Source organism: Rissa tridactyla, chromosome 5, assembly GCF_028500815.1.
Source record: "Rissa tridactyla isolate bRisTri1 chromosome 5, bRisTri1.patW.cur.20221130, whole genome shotgun sequence".
NCBI lineage: Eukaryota > Metazoa > Chordata > Aves > Charadriiformes > Laridae > Rissa > Rissa tridactyla.
The window spans coordinates 43,260,352-43,280,939 of NC_071470.1; positions in this window are offsets into that span (position 1 = coordinate 43,260,352).

The window sequence follows — 20,588 nt, forward strand, 5'->3', positions numbered from 1 at the left end:
CGTGGTTTTAGAGAGTGTGAATGTTCCATTTAAAGATGTCATCGGTACACATCTATCAAAAACCATGACATTAAATAATAAATATATTTATTTATATATATATATATATATAAATATATATATATATTTATTTATACTCAGGAGCAGCAGCTCCTGAGTAGTTCTACATTTATAGTCTTTACAACTGTGAAGACACCAGTTTTGTTTCTACAAGATTATTAACCACTTAGTGAAGCGGGGCTTCAAAAAGAATATCCGGCATCACGAGTATTTTGACAGACCAGTGTGAAGGAAGTGCAAAATAATTTGTGATACCTGTATACAGCAGGCTGACTACTGCCATGGGAACAGCCTCAGCTGTGCAGTGTGTTACATACAGCAAAGATTCCTTAGGATCTGTCTGGCATGAACACGGGCAGTGTTGTGACAAACAAATGAACTGTAGGAACGCAGTTCATAATCCTTAGAAAATCTAGACCCTATGACAGCTGAGATACCTGAAAGACATGTTTTAAAAAAAACCAAAACCAACCAAACAACAACAAACCAAACCCCACAACAACCTTGCTTGGCTTCAGCATACTCTACACTTAAGATTCCTGTGTATTAATGAGCATCTCTAATCAGGAAGTGTGTTGTCGATTAGGTACTTGTTCCAGCTGTACTAGACCCTTACAATCACTATTGGTAAACTATTAGTTTAATAAAAGGAATATACATAGGTCTGACGCAATCTCTGTAGAGATCATGAAGTTAACACTTCCAAGGAACTAACTGCCCTTAAAACTCACAGGCTATCCTTTCAGATGAGGCCAAGGTACCTAACACTACAGGAAAAGCAGAATTATATCTGGATAGAGGAAATAAGCACCACTTTTAAAATGGTACCCATGCTTTGTGGACATGGCTATGAGGATATCAGACAGGAATCCTAAAATGCTTTTTGACACATACCTTAAGTCCTACAAGGATTCCTGAGCCTTTTCTCACATCACTGTTTACTGCAACCACACACAAAATGGAAGAGGTCCGCTGAGGCACTGGGATTCCTAAACCTGTTAAATGCAGAGGGAAAACAGCATGTCAGAAACTTCATCTCCATCTAGTCTCTTGTTTAGGAAGTCACCTTCTCCTTTCCAATAACGTGCAATATGAACAAAACAATTAAAACTTTGCCCCCTACCCCGATGAAGGATAAGAATATTTTTTTTGGATTTCATTGCCTGTTGTGCAGCTGGTGAGGTTCAATTCATTCATCGTTGCCCCTGCTTTAACTAGTATCTTCGGTTTAGCTGCATACTTAATAATGCTTATGCACATCTGCGTACAAAGTGACTTGTAAGATACTGCACAAGCACTGGACTATCTATTGAAAGACAACTGACCTGATGCAAAAGTAGGCTTGTCTGACTGTGATTTATGGAGATGTTAGTTATAATGGCTATGTTGTCATTACTTGCAGTAGGTAAGATTTAAGATTATGCTCTGACCAGCAAGCAAGCAATATAACTCCCCCTAGGATTGAGAAAGCGACACAGTCCTCATCCAGGTGCTTAGCTCCTATTAGGAAAGCTTGGTCCAGAGAGCATAAATCTCTGTACACTTTGCTGAAGCATCCGTGACATTTATGCTGCCACTGGCTAAAAGAAGAGAAATGACTCTCAGAAGACCCCTTTCCACTGATTATCAAGAACCCCCAAAGAGATTTCTTAAAAGCTGGGTCAGTTCTCCAGAGGGGGTCATTCCATGGGGCTCTCCAGTGCTTTATTTTTATTACACTGAAAGAGCTCTGTCAATTATGTGCAGTAAAACGGTCATTCAATTAACATTCTGTGACATCAAGTATTTAAAGATAATCAGCCTTTCTGTATCATGGCCTATTTTTCACACTGTGCCTAAACTGCAGCCTTGTTATTTTAGTCTGATACAGTTTATTTGCAGTTTGAAATGAGATGCCTATTGGCAACTGCATTTGATTTTTAAATTCCATTTTTAAGACAATTTAGGATAAAATTCATGAATAAGGGCTGAATTAAGAGCCAAGGACTCTAATTCTTCCTTTCACTATGAAGTTTTCTGTGACTTCTGACTCAGTAACAGTCAGCTTCCAGCTGTCCTATTTATAAACAATCTCTCTATTGACAAAACAGTCTGTCACTAACTATTTAATGCATTGTGATGATGATGTATATGGTATTAAAAACATCACTGCTGTGTACCCCTCTGGGAAAGTGACTGTTGTGAACTATAGTGCAGTCCTTGTTATACAGAGAGACTTCTCCCACGAAAATAGTGCTGTTGCTTGAATAACAAAATTCATCCAATCCATGTAAGTAAGGTGGACCTCCTGTGGCCGTATCCTACCGAAGTAAGGATTTCCCCATTAGGAAAACTTCAGATTATTTTGACTGTACATTTTTTCCGTAAGTTTTCAGTATATCTTGTAGTGTTCGTTCCCTTGCACAACAGGGGGAAAAAAACCCCCAAGACATTTTCACAGCACAGAAGACTCCCTTCTTCAAATGCAATACTGAATAAAGCCAGTGTTGTTATAAAAAGGTGAATTTTTCCCAATCTCTGACATTTTCAGACATAGCTCAGCTCAGTTAGCACACCTTACAATAAAATCTGCTTTCTGCGCAATATTACACTGTTGGATAATGTTAATTATTTATTTGCAAATATCACCAAGATTTTCCCCTGTGGTACTACCACTTCACTAGCTTGTCTTTCTGATGATCAGTTAGCTAATCCCAGCATTTAATTTTGGAAGTCTTCCTGTATTTCATCTTGTTCTGTGGTCCAGGCCATGGTTTTCACAAGCAGCTTCCTAATTGCTAAAATAGCTATATACTCTATTTTAAGCAGAGCTGCTTATCAGTATTCTGAATAGAATCTGAGCCTCTCTGTACCCCTGAGGCACTGCCCCTGAGGTATCACCCTGCTCTGTCGGGGCCTTCTTGATAACTGATCTTTCAGTATCACTGCTCAACAGCGTAGTGATTTTATGCCTATGCTTTTCTACTGTCATGGAGGAAAGTATCACAACCTTGCTGGAAGTCAGGGTAGTTCACACTGCTGTGCCTCATTATTCTAATCCCCACATTCCCAGTGATTATTCTGTCAAAGGGAAATGTCCAATTCTCAGTCATTTTCTTGTTCTGATCAAATTATTGTCCTTTCTATTTATTGGGTTTTTTTACCAGAGTCATTCCCAGCAATCTATCTCTTTAAAAATAATAGATACTTATTAGTGAAAAATATAATCCATGACAATCCCAGAAAGGTTTCTACATAATACTTATGTTTTTCTGTTGACATACCGGAGATGTGCTGTCACCTACTGAAACCAAATGTGTCTCAATGGCAGAAGTCTTCATACTCGCAGGGCTGGAGGTGATGAACAGTCACCTTGCTCAAGCCCAAGTAGGCTATGTAATACTGACAGCTGCTGTGGAGCTCCTCCTGTTGTACTCCAAGGGAGCTATTTTTGACTGCTCTGAATATTGTGTATGAATTGGAATGTCCTAAGATACGTCAGAGCCTAAATTTATCCTTTGGGTTTTTTTAAATCTCAGACTAAATGTTGACATAGGTCTTACCCTCTGCCAGTGAGACAATTTAAGAATTCCATTACTGTAAAAATAAATTAGACTAATACAACTACAAATATCTTTGTTACTCTAGTGTTACACAGTAGTCAGAGGTTAATAATGCTGGCTTTCTCTGCTAAATTGCTTTACTTGAACACAAGCTATATGATATCAAATAGAGTCTGGTAGTGAAGAAAATCATAAGACTATTGTCAGAGATTGTAGAATAGACCTTGATGAAAAGGGAAATAAATAGTAGTTTACACAAAAAAGTGGAGTGTTAGGGTATGTTGTGAAACCCAGTAAACTTTATAGATCACATATGTACAACAAAAAAAAACCATATTAAAAGGAGATACCCTAAAAAATACGATTCTTAATAACAGTAAAAACTCCAGACTTAACATATGCACAAAGAAAGAACAAAAAAAATAATAAAAGAACAGTGTTTAAAGTTGCTTAGTTAAGGCATAGCAGAGCAAGATTCTAGATTCTAAAATGCATCTAACCTGCTGCTGTTATTTGTATTTATAGCTCTGTCACAAGGCCTTTAGGAGAAATTTTCCCATATTTTTAATATACATTTTGAACATATAGTTCCCTTTGGCAGCTTAAATCCTTTGCTCATTGCTTCCAGGAATGTTAGTAAAGCACATCCTCTATGCAATAGTACGTACATAAACAGATAGAGGGAATTTTAGTATTGATTCTTTTCTATACCACACTGTTAGTTCACTGCTGCAGAGCCAAATCACTTTTTCCAGTTGCATTGGTTATACTCACTGTCTTTCATTCCTTATGCTCTAACCAGGGCGTTTACACCAGATTCTGCAGCTGTCCGCAAAACTTCTACATGTAGAGCTAGGGTCAGCTAGGGACTTCTGGTCACATGGAGTGGCACAAGCCAGACGAAAACTTGAGGTCAGCATTCAGGATTACGGCATATTTAATACCAAATATGACACAATTGTAAATCAGCATCTTGGTCATGTTCATACCTATCGAACAACTGAGGGTGGGCAAAGTGTTGCCATGAACCCTTTAAGATTGCACACTTGGAATGAAGGAGTCAGCTTCAGAATCCACGCTCTGAATCGACTCTATGTTCTTGAAACAGGCTGATGGAAAACACAATGGGAACATAATTCTCTCCTTTAGGATTTTAACCAGAACCCAAGAGACCTGAAAGTACATTTCTATTTCTACTATACCTGCTTCTTAGCAAATGCCTAGAGTGAACTCAGTGGGCTGCACTCCTTGTTGTAGCCCGTTGCATTCACTCTGGTAAGTCTCAGCAGCACACTCTGTTCCCTACAGAACTTAACTGGGAACTTTAGTCCTGAAAGAATAATTCTGTCTGGTAGCTGGAAAAGCTCATTAATCAGTTCTGAACAGCTGAGACAGAAATGCACATGCGCGCGCACACACACACACATGCATACACACAGGAGAGCCTGCGCAGCCTGTCTGCTGTTCAAGTTCCCAACATTTCTCCCCATTTGCTCCCGCTTTCCTTGGAAGGGGTCTAGCAGCTTCAGGGGTTACGACTGTAGACTGGATATTTTGCAGACAAGATCAGGAGGAGAAGTCTGTATGAGGAAAGTGGTTCTAGCTATTTCTTTGGAATTATACCAAATTTCACGACGTTTCGAGCTTTCGGGGAAAACTAACCACAGTTTGCAGGTGAAGTAGATGTTGTCTTCCAGCAGCTGGAAGTTCGGAAGTTTCTGTCTCAAACACAAATACACATACACAGAAGTGGGCTAAATTAAGGCTGCATGGGCATTACAAAGCTTTTAGGTATTTGACACAGCTTTTGGTGCGGCAAGGGGAATGAGCAGCACTTGTCTCTATTCAGCAAAGCCTCAGCATGTCAGCTGGCCTAGTTACATTGTCTTCAGGGGAATCTGACTTACAGTGCTCCTTTTGTCTGTTCTCTTCATTAAAAACACAGAAAACTCTCAGGGCAAAACAGCCTGTGATGTAAATATGAAACATCAGCTTTGTGTGGCCCAAATGCTCCTGGGAGGTCTCTGAGACTCTCTGAGACTGTCATTTTAGGAGCCAAAATTCTGAACAGATGCCCTTCTCACACATTTGCATAGATTTTCTCATTATCACAGCACTATATTCAGTAGCAGTAATAGAAGCACTTGGCACAATAGGAGCTGAAGGTGTACAGTAAGTCTTCAATTTCAATATGCCACACACCTGTACCACTTTTCTCTTTTGATCTATGCCCACCTCAACCTCCTACACTCTGCCTAAATGAATCAACTGGTACCTTCTTTTTGTTTCTTTATTGTATCCTAATGAGACGGCCTTTGCCTGGGAGGCAGCTTTGTTGTAAACACTAATGTCTTCCTCTGCTGTGAAACCACTGTCAAATCTAGTGACCATTTTGCATAGTGTTCCCTATTTGAACACGGTAACCATGGCAAACTTTTTCTCCAGGATTATTATTTAAGCTATTTTAAAATTAGTTGAGTTAGCACAGTTAGGTGTCATCATGTATTTATTTGGTGTGGTTTAGACGTGTCTGAACTGGGGTGGATTTATGCCAGAGCGTCGCAGGTTATTGGTCCCCAGACTTGGGACCTGAGGGTAAAATGCCCCGGCAATGTCCATTTACAGGACTAGAGGCTTTCCGAGTTGTGGTCTCCTTAAGATTCACTTGTGCCAGATGCAAATTCTGTCATAAATTTCATATTTAGATTACAGTGAATTTAAGCCTATTAATATGCATATCAGATTTGTACCTAAAAAAGAAAAAAACAAAGCAGCTAAAATTTTGTTAATTTACAATTTTTGTCTTTTAGTTCTAATGAAATTGTGAAAACTACTTTTTGGTATCAAGCAGGTAAAGGCTTGATAGGGTCAATATTTCTTTCATTTATGTGGATAATTCATTTTTATTTTGATGGTAAAGATGATCCTGAATGATTGTTACAGCCCTACGTGCCTGGCCAGGCTGCCTGCTCTTTTACTGCTTAGTAGGTTCCTGCACGAATCCCTGTTTCCTTCTACCATCACGAGATGATCTGTAGAATTTACATGTGTCCTTAAATTAGGAACTGGAATTGCAGACGCCTGTAAATGGCTTTGTCATTCCCCTTGTTCATTTCAGAAGTGTATTGGCTAAATTGACAACTGAGACCTATCAAGTGCTCCCCTCTGTAGTCTTTTACATCAGACTTTTGAGTGTTTGCTCATTTTCATCCATAAAAGGTCAGGGGGTCTAAATGTGTCAAAGTTGTTTTCTCTTACTTGACAAATTCAGAGTTGAAACTTTTTGCTGAAGGCTACAGCTTTGTCATCTACATTGAAAACCTTCAGCTCTGATTTGAAGTCAGTAAATCATGAGAAAATATCAAGGATGTAAATGACTAGCTAGGTCATGACTCGTTTTCAATGTGAAGCAATCAAGAAATAGGACAATCAAGAAAGGAAACAGCCTGCATATAGGAAACATCTTCCTATATAGGAAACAACCTGATAAAATCTTGGTTGTTTGCTGAATAGATCTGAAGAGTTCAGTGACTTCACTGCTGAATTGTTCCTAGAGATGCATGCCACTTTCATGCTGAAAGGCACTTTCTTACCTGGTAGTGCTTTCTGAGGAAGACCGAAATACTCCTTATGGATATTGACAGGTATTTTACAAATGAGAAAAATAACACCAGCAACTTTTTGTGTCCCTGAACGTGCAATAAAGGACTTCCAAGACAGACCTCTGGGGAGACAGTGGCAGCCTGGGGATTCTTCAGCAACATCAGAGCTTTAGAAGAAAAAGCCAAAAGTGGGGATTTTGTAATTTCTGCATCTGCGCAGGATCATAAAACAAAATCAAGGACCGAGAAAACTCCTGGACAGCTACGGAAGACATCATGAGGTTGAATTGGCACCTTTTTACTACCTTTTCTTTACTACCTGAAAGAGGGCTGCTCTTTCACTCTGTTTTGGAAAAATCTTCTATGGAAATGCATCCTTCATCTCACAAGGCATGAACGAATTCATAAGCAAAGAAGAAAAGTTACACCGGTGTCAAGATTTAAAAGCGACTATAAGGAAAGAACTGAAGTGATTAAAATAAAGGACTGCCATTCACTGAAAAGCTGTGAAAGGCCAACAGATGCACAAAACCACTTATAATAGCGTCATGTGATTCTTGCATCGATCACAGGCAAAAAAAATAAACAGAGAAGGGATTAGATTTTCAAGTGGGCTCAATGTTTGTATCTAATTAGCCTTTGTTAGGGATCTTCGCTGCTTCAACAGGTTAATTTGTAGAAACAGCGCCACCATCTAAATAGCAAGCTAAAGGAGCTTGCTATGTGTTAAGACCAGTCTTATTGCAATAAACCAATAGTTTACTGCAGATAAACATTTTCACTATTTAAGTCTTAATTTACATCCTGGAAAATTCTTAAGTCATTGTTAACCATGATGATCCACAGTTAGGCTTTAAAGATTGCACTAAGTTGAAGAGAAAGTATTTAGCAAGGAAGCATACAGACTTCACACAAGGGAAAAAACCACCACTGTAATAGCTTTGAATGTATAAAAATTAAGCCCACCAAAAAAAAATCTGTGATTGCTGCTACAGGGAAAATGTCAAAAGAATTATAAATAATGAAAAAAACCCACAGGTTTCTTCATTTGGAATCGGAACTGGAGAACTGCAGACAGCAATTCAGAGTTAATGCATTCCTTGCTTAAAAGGGAGGTGAGGGGAGGGGCGGGAAAGCAGTGCCCATTTCAACCATAAAACTGAACTACTTTTTCTTTAAGAATGGCCGTAAAGACGTCTGACATGGAAGAGCAAGAGTTCAAGATCTACAAACATGCAACTGAAGAACAGGAAAATGGTGTCCATGTGTCAGTCACATGGCATGCAGAATCAGAGCATACCTTCAGAATGTACTGCTATGAAAATGTACCATGCATATGATTAAAAACTGCATTTGAATGCATTTCTTACTGAGAAACTATTTGCACATCACATTATCCGGTGCCAACTGCTTAAGGCAAGTCAGACTTCATATTTGTATTTCAAACTAGACCCACTACTTGACATTTTTGTATTTGAGCTGTTTAGTACTTGGAACGCGTTATAGAACACCAAGATAAAAAGCTTAGGGTTTGTTGTCAAAATTAATTGCTTCTATGTTTCTGCTTCTGCTTGACTCATGAATGGATTAAAAAGGCTTTGGCTATCCAGCTTACTTAATTGAAAATATTTAAAATTATCTATCCAATAACTTGGATTTTCAGTTGAAATTGAAAAATAAAAGATTTTCAGTTGAAATTGAAATTGAAAAATAAAGATTTTCAAAATCTTTATTTTGAAAACAGTCTGAAGCTCACATATTTTTTCATCCTAGGTGATCTTGCTGTTTTAGTGTCCAAGAGAATAGTTTAACGTATGAAGCAAAGTGGGAGTTTCACCTAGTATTGTCAAAACTGTGCTTCTAATTCACCTGACGTTTTAAAAAGTGGGACCGTTAGCATCTAGAGTCCTTATGCAATAGTGCCATGTATGGTGAAAAGTAGTTCTCAGTTTATCAAAAAGAGTATTCTGTAATACTAAAAATGTTTATGGTCTTTCACCCATGCATTTAAATGGTTTTTGATGTGTGTTTAGTTTTGGGGTTTTATTTTGTTTGGTTTTTTTTAGAAATAAACACAGATTTAAGTAACTACTAGCCTGATCTAGACAACTCTACCGAAGTTATAGAACATAATTTTCCCTTGTCAGTCAACAAGTATTTTGAAAACTTCTACGCCATTTTAGCGTTCAAAACAAAGCAAACAACTCTTTCAGTACTGGTATTATGCAAAAAGTCATACAACATAGCATTGTTTTGAGGAGATAGCTGCATAAATAGTAGAGTGCCAAATACTTTTAAATTCCTACCAATGACCTTGACTCTGCACATATTTATACAAATACTCACATACATGAGGTCAACATAAGCATAAAGCATTTGAAGGACGCAAACCCAGCATTTGTACATTATTACCTACAGCTTATTTTGCAGAGCTTTTAAAATGGAAGATATGACATACATAGTTTTTTCTTGGTTTTGTGTTAAAAGATTAATGATTTGCTTTGAAGTACAAAGTCTCAAGACAGAGCTTTCTAAAATTTTTCTCGAAATATTTGTTTCAGACATTTGTCGAATAAATGTAAGAAGATTATAGCAGTTTAGAGCTGTCTGAACTTGTGTTGTCTAGACAACAAGCTTAAATTCAAAGACAAATACTGCGAAATGATTAAACTCCAAATCTGCAAAGACTTACGCACATGCCTAATACCACTAATGGATCAGTCCACTGGTCTACTTGCATATACAAAGTTAAATACGATTGTTTCAAAAACTTGGCTGTAGGTCTGCAACATTAGGTAGCTATTTTGATTCATAGTCTCAATACATAATGTAATACTTCAATATGAATAATTTTCTACTGACAAACTAGCTAGCTCCAGTGCCAAAAAGTGCGCTATCCTCAGTTCATTTTATTGGTTGAATAATAATTATTCTTTCAAACCAATTAAAAATGGGACAATTAAGTCTCCAACAAAATTTGTGAACTCCAAATTTCTTAGCTCTGTAAAGGATATGGAGAGACATGTCAATCTTTTAATGTGTGCTTTTGGGAAAGGTATTGAAAAATATTGAAGGTATTAAAAGGTTTAATCTCCTATGGTGTCCTCAGAGAATATTTCAGCTGGCCTTTAACACTACTTTCCAAAATACTATCCATGTCAAGATGCCAGGCCAGGTCTAGGAGAAGATCCCAATTTCACAACATACTCTGCCCCTAATGTGTACGGTAATTTAATTAATCCATTATGAAAGAATTCGTGTGGCTGTCATACAAAATGATAAACACTAGTAAATATTCTACCAACTATATTCCTCTAGATAGCTCTCTGCAGCAAATCATTTCAAACATTAATTAATTCCAAAACCTTCTAAACGCTCACTGGAAAGGTAGCTGTTAAACATCTTTGATTCTCAGTTTACCTTTTTGTATCTTGGCTTATTTTTGTGTCCTCTCAGACAGTCTCCACCTTCTGTTCCTTTCTAAGCTTCCCCATCATCAGTTATTTTTATCTGCTTTTCCCACTCAGTGTTTTCTTTCCTTACATTCTTTGTTTCATATTATCCCTGTTTTAGCTTTTTTGGAAAGTAGCAATGACTACATACATTATTTACTTCTAAAAAAGCTCGCATCTTTCTCCAGGACCTAGAAAACACCAGCTCTGTCCTCCTATAAGAAAAAGCAGCATAAAACAAAATCTGCAACAGATCTGCCCTCCACAGCTAACCAGTCACACCCCGCTTTGGGACCAGTTTGTATTCATCTGCCCCTGTGATTTAACTCAAAGACAATAAAACCCTGAGGCATGTCTGTACTTACACCAGTTTGGTGCCATGTTATCCCAAAACAACCTCCTGAGCTAAAAAATGAAGGATTTTCCCCAAAAGGGCTTTTGCTTCCTCCTCGAAACTGTATACCATCATGTGGGAATGATGCGCCCTCTGCTCCTGGCTAAGTACAAGTGATGCATTTCTGTTTGGATGCTTAGTTCAGTCAGCAGGTCAACTTTACATCAACAGGCAGGATCCACGATGCAACTAGTGAGAGCAGTGATTTTTGTGTTGTCTTCAGTACCCATGTCTGGGTGTGTCCTTGTGACCCAAAGCCATCCAGTACACATGCTTGTGATCAAATTGGAGAAGCCTCCAGGTCCGTTAGAAGTTCAGTTACTGCATCCTTAGCACACATGAGCAGAAGGGTGCTCTTGCCCTAGGTACTGTAAACTTATTTGCACCTCACATAGGTCCTCGCCCTCTTAGTTTCCACATAAGCTCCTGCCCCACAAACCCTGCCCCTGTGACTTACCTTTTGGACTCCATTTGAAGGTTTTTACTGCAGCCCTTTGGTGACAACTCCAACACTGCTGACAGATGCATCATCTGTTGAGTCAGGTAAGGGAAGAAAAGCGTCCCTGTGCCACCATCCACAAGCAAGAAGCAAGGAGTCAAGCAAAGCTACAGTTCTCTCAAATGGCATTGTCTGTCCTATTCACAGTATGATCTCCCTCCCTTGAATGGAGAAAGAAACCTATGGACTCCTGGAAGCTCCACATTATTATTCAACCTTTCAGGTAACAGCACTTGCAAAACTACCAGTGCCTTGAATGTACCAACAGGATCTAATTGCACGGACCAGCTTATAACATCCTTTGTAATTCTCCCCTTTAACCTCTTCTCGCTTCTCCTAGGTGTTTAGCTGCCTGTGTTTATCGTCTGCTTTGATATGGCAAAGCTGTGTAAGCTTAGATCTGAGTGCCATCAAAACAGTGAAGTTGTGAAAAACGGCTGTGGGAAGCCTCATCTGGGCCCTCTGCCTATGTAGCCTCCAAAGCATTAGCTGAGGAGCTGCAATTCCACGCAGAGGCGTGCCCTAGCCTAAGCTATGAGATGGGTGTGCTGTGCCTGGTGTTGCATTTTTCCTTGACTTCCTGACTTGACTTCCTGGCCTCACCTCAGGCCTGCCTCATTGCTACGGACTTGTCAGGTCACCATTTGGCTGTTAGCTGAACCTGGCTACTGCACCCTTTCTCTGTTTGTTTTGGGGTTTTTTTTGGGTACTGTAGAACTGCACCCTGAGGGTGAGGGCACTGCCCTGCCAGCCTTGCTGTCACCCTTGCTCCTGGCTTGCCCTCCCTTACAGAGCACCCGGTTCTGTTTCATGGAGACCCTTCAGGGTAAGAAACCCATCTCTGGTGCCATAAGCAGGCATTATTTTGCCTGTACATGTAGTAGCATCCTACGACCTTCAATCTGTTCTGGTACCCACATGCTCCATCCACCATTTGGAGCTTGAGCGTTGAAGTACAAGACATGAGAGAGACATACAAAGCCATCTATCATCCCGCCTGCTGTAACTGGAAGGCAGGCAGGTATTCTGGATCCCACACGTGTTCAGGTGTCAGATTCTCATATCTATCCAATATCCACCATATAGGCCCCTGTTTTTATGTAGCAATGTTTTTTTCTCTCATGTTGCAGGCTCAGACCACAGACTTGTGGTCCAGTTGCAGGTCCTTCATGGTGTTACCTGGACAGCCGCTTGGTCACTTCAGTCATGCTATGAACTCACTTCAAGTTCAGAAATTTATTTCTGTGCCTGGCTACAGGATGGCATTTTGTGCTTCTGAACAACAAGGCCAACATCCCAGCTGCATCCTCAGCATCATGATCTATTGAACTCTTTGGAAACCTAGGAGCCGCTGACTCTCTCTGAGGTCAGCAGGGACAGCTTCATGAGGACCAGATGTTGTAGGACACTATTACACCCAATAATTATTTTTGCTCTGACCATTACTATTAGAGAAAGTAGGCCCAGGCCCCAAAAGGACAAAAGCAGTCCAACTCTGAGATCATTTGTTTTAGGGATATGACATAATAGATTCAGCAACAATGGTGCTATATGAAATTTTTCAGTCCTTATTCTTAAGGAACTTACTGTATTGAATTTTCCGTTGATTTTTAACCTTTTTGACATCGGAATTTGCAAATATATGAAAGTAATTCTCTTTTTAAAAGTCCTAAGGAATATTTTTTCCCTTTCAATTGTGTAAATTATTTTTAGTATATTCTGATAAATCTTCAGCATTTTAAATTGAACTGGAGGTGAACTAAAAAAAACCCCACTATTATTTTCTTAGCGACTACCATTAGCATACTAGCTATTACATCTCACTACTTCCCATGGATACATAAAATATAGTTTCTGATGTAGTTGAAACCTTTGATCCCTTGACAGAGAATGGAACTATTATTTACATAAATATAACAGTTCAAAAAGCAGAAGAAAATTGATTTATCTGCAGTGTACAAAGCGCATTAGAATTATGAAGGAGTTTTCAAAAGAAAAAAAGAATAAAAATTCCATGAAAGAAAAGCCTCCTCACACCATATTTACAACAGTGCGCTAGCAGGTGTATATATAGATATACATGTACATTTCAGAATTGCCCTACTGTATTCATATAGGAAAGGCAAAACCTGCTGCTGGAAATAATGAACTCTTAAGAAAAGTACTTTCACACTGTGCAGTTTCTGCAATTCAGTTTAAATGAACAAATCTGAAGTGATCTATTAACTTGGCATTATTTTTTTTTTTTTCCCACCTTTACGTTTGAGAGTATCATAATGAACTGAATGAAGAAATAAGCTCCATTTTAAGCTAGCGATTATGAGAGCTTGCCACTGGATTTGACACCGGATGAGTTGTGATTATCTACATCCTAGGACTATATATACTTGCCAATGGGGTAAGGCAATCTTTAAAAGGGCTGTAAGGAAAGCAAGGTATAGTACTAAGAAAATAAGTTATCAGCTTTGAACTGAGACATACCCACAAGGACCAACAATCCAGGGATTACTAAACTATGGGCCTGTGTCTGAAAATTCAAACACTGAAAACACATCTGCCACGTATAAAGCATAGGAACATTTCACTCGGTCTTGATCTTCTATTGCAAAGCACATCTCCTTATGTCAAGTATGGGCTTTTATAGCTTGCCTGATTAGAGATGTATTTAATTACTTTCTGAAATTATGCCAAAGAGAAATACAAAATTACAGAGAAACTCTTCAAGAGCTGTAGAACTTCAGAAACTAACCATTTAATAAAGCAAATAGTTTATTCCTAAATGTGCCATTTGTAACTTCAAATATATTTTAAAACTTGATTCTTCTTTGGGGTAATAGCCCTATTTCTTTTTTCTGGCAACAGGCTGATTATATCTGTTCTCAGGTATAAAAACCCCACTTTCGGCTGAAAGCATCAAGCATAAACTAATTAGCTTTACTTTGTTTTGTTGTTGATTAAAAATATAAAATTTATTGGCTTGAGATAGTACTAACTAGTGTAAAAGAGATTTCTTTATATTTCTTGAGGGATTAATACTTCACATGTAGCTATAGGATTACTTTGAGTGATATTCTGGTGTAGTAATGCATCTGGAGTCGAAATGGTTGTGCAATTATACAGGCAGTATTAATTTATTATGTTGTTTACTGTGGGATCCAATGCTACATTTCAGCTAAGGACATCTTCCAGTCACTTTCATACTCTATGGGTGAAAATTATTTATTTGATTGGAAAGATAAATACTAATTGTATATTACATATATTTCCCTCATTTAGATTCTGAAGTGGCCTGTCTTCTATTGACAAACTGTAAAAATTCTGTCTTTTTTCCTCCCACTCCCCAGACTTCAAGAGTTAATTGTCTATGTCAAGGGAGAAATAACACAACTCCTCTTTTTCTTTTTAAAAGTGGTATTTTAAAATTGCAAGGCCCAAACCTTTGAAGGTCCTATCTTAAACATCCTGAAAACAGCTTCTAGACTAAAAACATTTCTAGATAATTTTATGTCTTCATCACGTAAATTCATTTAAGCAGAAAATCAGCAAGGAACCTGGGGGGGTTAAAAGTATACCAAAAGGTAAATAATTTGTCTTAGTTATGTACAACTGTAAGGTAGTTGACATGCTAGGTCACACCAAAGGTCTGCCTAATGAAAGATTCTGTCTTCAGCAGTGGCCATAAGAGATGTTCAGAAAAACGGGGTAAGAAATAGTATGCATTCATGAATCTTCCCTATGACACCTTGCCAATTCATAGTGGCCTGACTATCACTGGTGAACTGTGCTGAAAAGTATGTTAAAGACTTCTTCTGTAAATTAGAATCCAAAGTACAAACCTACTGTTGTGCTTGGAGAGGTGGCATTTCTTGCTTTCAAAAAAAGATGCCCCTACATTTAGTCCACAAAGGCTCTGTGGCATCTGTGTTTTGTAGGTAGACAGGAACGTGATTTACCCATGATCTGAACAGATGCAAGCTTTCTTTGGTACACTAAGAGAAGACCAAAAGCCTACTGAGTAGGAGGGTATATTGGCACAGGATCAGTGTCAAAATATCTGCATTTGCATGGTTCCCTGCTGACTTGGACTGTGAACAGAGTGACTGTAGCTTGGCTGTAAAATGCCAAGATGTACTTTTCTGTTTGATTCAGAGAGAAATTCCTTTCTCTACGGAAATCTTCGTGTGTGTGTGTGTGTGTAAATAGGTTCTCTCTGAAACATAAGGGCATAAAGCCAAAGACCTCCAGGCTGTATCAGTGAAGTTCAGATATCTGATCAGGTGATTAACACCAGACAAAGAAAGCTTTGCATTTTAGAGAGGAAAAATTACACTAATATTCTTCCTAGACACCAAGAACAGATAGTTTGCCCAAGGACAAATAAGAAATCTGTAGCAACACCAGAAAAGTCGTCAAGATTTTATGTCAAGATTCTGGGCTTTAACAGCAGACAGTCCTCCATGTCTTATTCAATGTGAGTAAAGTGTTTTTTAAGAGCTTTCAAACTGATATCTTCTGAAACCTTAAAAATGTTAATATTTCATTTGCAGTAAATGAAATGCACTTCATACTGAATTTATTCAAACATCATAAAGAAATTGATTAAAATGTAGTTTGGTCAGAACATAGGGAGAGCAACAATATTCTCACTCATCTTCGCTGTCCTCCACCTAACTACCAAAAAAGCAGTACAATGAGAAAAGCAGCGTGTCAGGAGTCCTTAGCTTTGGCCCATACGTAAGGGGTGAAAATAGCCAGAGAGATATTGGCCTGGTGATGAGTACTTACTTTAGAATGGGGCACAGCAAGGAAGGCAGATCGTGAATTCTTAATCTTTTGTGCCGCAGTCTTTGTCTGGGACAGCAAAGCAGCAGTTCTTTGCTTGGGGCAAAGCCACAGTTGAGTCCAAAGCCAACAAAGTCCATCTGTCTTATGTACAACAGATTGGCCAAGTTTGTAGCGCAGATTTACACCACGGGCTACAACTGCGAAGAAACACAGAATTATAATGCTATTCACTACTTTAAAATTGCAACTTTCTTAAATATAAACACACTAAAATATTTTTTTTTCAGTGTGGGAAACATAAATGCAGGTGCATTCAAGAATCATTGGATAATCTGTAAAAGTTGCAATAGATTGGAATATGATTCCTACCTTTAGCTTCTTGGCTATAAATCATGCTGGTTGCTCTGTTTCTGACCTAGTAAATCTTGCCATTTATTTCTTTGCAATTTCTTGCTAACTCCTCTCTCAGGACAAGCTTCTGAATAACCAGCAGAACTCTGTGGAGAAGAGCAATGGGATTAAAATTTTTATAAAAGGGCAACTGAAATGGGGCAGCTCACAGCAATAAATACTTCACTAAGGAGCCAAAGGAGTTTCCCTATTTCTCTTCCATTTCAGTTTCAAAAGCAAAGGTCACTCTTGCCTCCTTGAATTAGTGGAGATTAGGAAAACCTCACTGCAGTCTTGAATCATGACTCCACCCTAGCGATTTAAAATCAGGTTCTTGTCATTAGCAGTTCTTATTGACAAGCTGAAATGTTCTAAAAAATCCAAAGTGCGCTAATTTAGGTACCCCCACGCTCAGTGTAAAGCACCTAACCTTCCCATGCACTGAGTGGCATCAACAACAGGGGTTTGGAATTAATCACTTTTGTGTTCCAACATCTGAGTGTGACAAAGCCCCTCTTTGGATCAACTCTAAGTCCCGAACTATGTTCGAATGATGAACATTTTCAACATTCAACTATGAACTATTGTGGATGGTTTATTTGAATACAATTTTAAGCGAATTCTGAGAATACGGCTTAAAATATTCAGTCTTCTTTCTCCACAGCAATAAACTTACATCAATTTATATTGTTTATAATACTATACAGTAAAATGTCTAGTATTACTGTATATTAAGAAAATAATTGAGTCAATAAAATTATATCTCACCACTTATTTTTTTGCAAATAGGGAAAAGGTTCATTATTTTATATTACAATTAATTATACCTTTTCCAGATATAATGACTTTTTCTGAGATTCTTCCCTCATTTCTTAAAGTTTTTTGCATCTTTTGTGCATATCATCTCAGGTGAGGTTATTTCCATAATTGAACTCACCATCCATATGCAGTCCAAATCTCATATCCCATGTGTTTATCCCAGCAGTCAAATATTCCAGAAAGCACCTTGACTTATGTATTTTAATTCCTTCTCCTCTTCTGTAAAAACATACTTCCACTTTCTGTGGTTACCAGCACCTTCCTTAGCCTGATTTTGCTGTCTGTTCTTACAGCACCTGAAATATCATACAAATATGTTATATTCCATTTCCCATCAATATAATTTTCAGTTCCCAGTCCCCCAGTTCTACCTGTTGCGGGCAGTTAATTTCCTGCATCTGATTTACTGGCAATCCTATCATTTTTTTTTAACATTTGCCTGTTGAAAATCTAGATGGCATTCCTGTGCACCTTTAGCATTCTTCTCTCTCGTGATCTCTAATGAAGTCTAGACTACTATAAAGGAAAAGATGAGAAAATGGAAGAAATTCTATCCAAGCCTTGTTAGCAGTTGCTACCATTCAAGAAGACAGTTGCAGAAAGATACTACAAAAAGCATCAGCTAGTCTGAGCCCACATAGATTGAAGGAGTAAGCAAATTTTTCTCTGCATTTATCAATCAATCAGCTTTATTTCTCTCCAGATTCTTACCTTTTTGCTTCTTTTCGCCTCTTTTCTCTTTCCCATGGGATCACCTGCCCTTCTCTGCTTCCTTGTGAGTCCATACTCTATTTCTGTACTTATCCTGCACATCCTTCAGTATTTTAAGCTCATTTCTCTATTGTATTTATCACTAGCAGACTTTTTGCCTTGGCTCTGGGGATACAGATTTCTTTCTACCATGATGAGGTCTGCCCCACTTGTACCAAGAGTATCTGCCAGTTCTGAATTACTTGAGCAATACTTTTACTCATACACATCTACACAATCAGTATCTGTAATCTTCAGACCCATTCATCCATGAGATGTATCAGGGGACATTTAATGCATGAGTTAATGTATAACTTCTCTTAGATGTCACCAAAGGATAGCGCACTGTCAGCACATCGTACATGCCAGCATCTTCCGATCTTTCTGTTTCTCTTGTTGCTGCCTCAGTACTTGACACTGTCTTCCATTTTACGTACCTAGTCCAAAAGAAAAAAAAAGAAAATCCTGAAAACTCTCTTTATGAACACACTCCTTGTGCTGGATGACATGGCTATAGAACTTTGTACTTAGGTCAGACTTTTTTCCATTTTGAGCAACAGGAACAAGTAACTGTCCATGAACTATGATCAGGGATTTCCTCTGCCCTGTCACAAAATGCAGACTCTACAAACCCTAACAAAGCTCTGCCATTCTAGAGACAGTCACTTTACTTCACTGCAGGCAAAGTGAACGTCCATCCACATCCAGGACAAGGTACTGAAATGCTGTTTTTTTAAAGGGTTGGTTTTTTCCCCTCAAGGCAGGCTTTTCCCTTTATTTAGGCTGTTGGCTATCAGATCCCACTAGTATATGAACAAAGCCAGGAAATCTGTTTGTGTCACATGAACTACACTGAGCTTGACAGAGACTGTCAGAATCTGACAGGCTCTGCAATGAGAAGTGTTACAAACTGCAACCAGAAAAATCTAGCAAATCACTAGGTAAGCAACAACAAAAACATACAAGGCTTTGTCTGAATGATATAAAACAGCCCACTCTTACTGTTAGACTGCTTCGTCTTTGATTTCAGCATGTATGGTGTTTGTTGGTAGCACTGGGAGATAGCTTGCGCAGCTCACCTCAGGTGACTTCAATCCATAAACATGCTTTAGCTGATGGTTTACCCACTGCAGGCTGATTCAATCACTGGCAGGTTAGGTGGCCACTTGAGATGTCTACTGTTGGGATGAATGTGTAGCAGATTTTTTTCCATGTTTACAAATTGAATGTTTGTGAGGGCATGAGGCAGTTTCTGGTCTGAGTCCAGGGGATAAATGTTCTGTGGCTGGGATCCCTTTGTATCTCTTCAAAAAGAACAGGAACAAAACGAAATCACAAAAAATATGTATTTCAAATTATAAGACCGAAGTTTCAACTTTTAGCTCTGTCAGATGCTTAAAAGAAAAAACTGCTTCCTAAAATTGCTCATACACATCTTTCTTGATAGCTAATGTAATTATAAACATTAGTAAAAAGGTAAAAGCCACAAAATGAAGGCGATGCTTTTATTGGTCTTAGCACACTGTTATACAAGTCATTATTTGGTTTACAAACCTTCAGTCAATTGCAGTCTGTTAAAACTAATATCGTTCTGAAGAACTTATGTGGCTCCTAGTCTTTGAAATCAGCTGAAGTAATAAACAAAACTGTTGAAAAAGCCACGATGATTGAAGGGGAAAAAAAAAAGACAAGCATAAATTGTTCCCTCACTGAACTCTATGAGTTTTATTATTAATTTCAGCTGGAGCAGGATCACACTGGTGGGGAAAAAGTCCTGTCACTTTGGTCATAAGACAAGGTAGAAAAGGAGTCACAAATCTGAACAGCTATTGCTCTAACATTTTACATGACATTATTCAGTGCCACTTATGCCTTATCTTATGGCAGAAACAGTTCCAAGTCTGCTTTCCCAGGGTGGCCCTATTAGCCTGCACTAACAGAGTTGTACTGTTCCTCACAGTTATATATTCCTATGTGGACTGACAGACTGCTTTTTAGGCGCGCTGTCCCAGGTGTACTGAATGTACATTACTTTCTCCAGGGAAAATGTATAAAACTGAATGTGCTTCTGAAGGCAGAAGTCCTCTCAGGATTTTGGAAAAGACTAGAGGAAGAGACAGCTGCATGATAGCCACCTCATGCATTTCTCAGAGCATGTGATGACAGCTTTCCAAATGCTGTCAGATAGAGAAATAGTCAATGTCATCAATAGGCACACAAGGAAGAAACACAATTACAAGGGAAAAAGGTCCTCGGCATCATCAAAGGGATTTAGGTAAAGCTCATGGGAGAGCA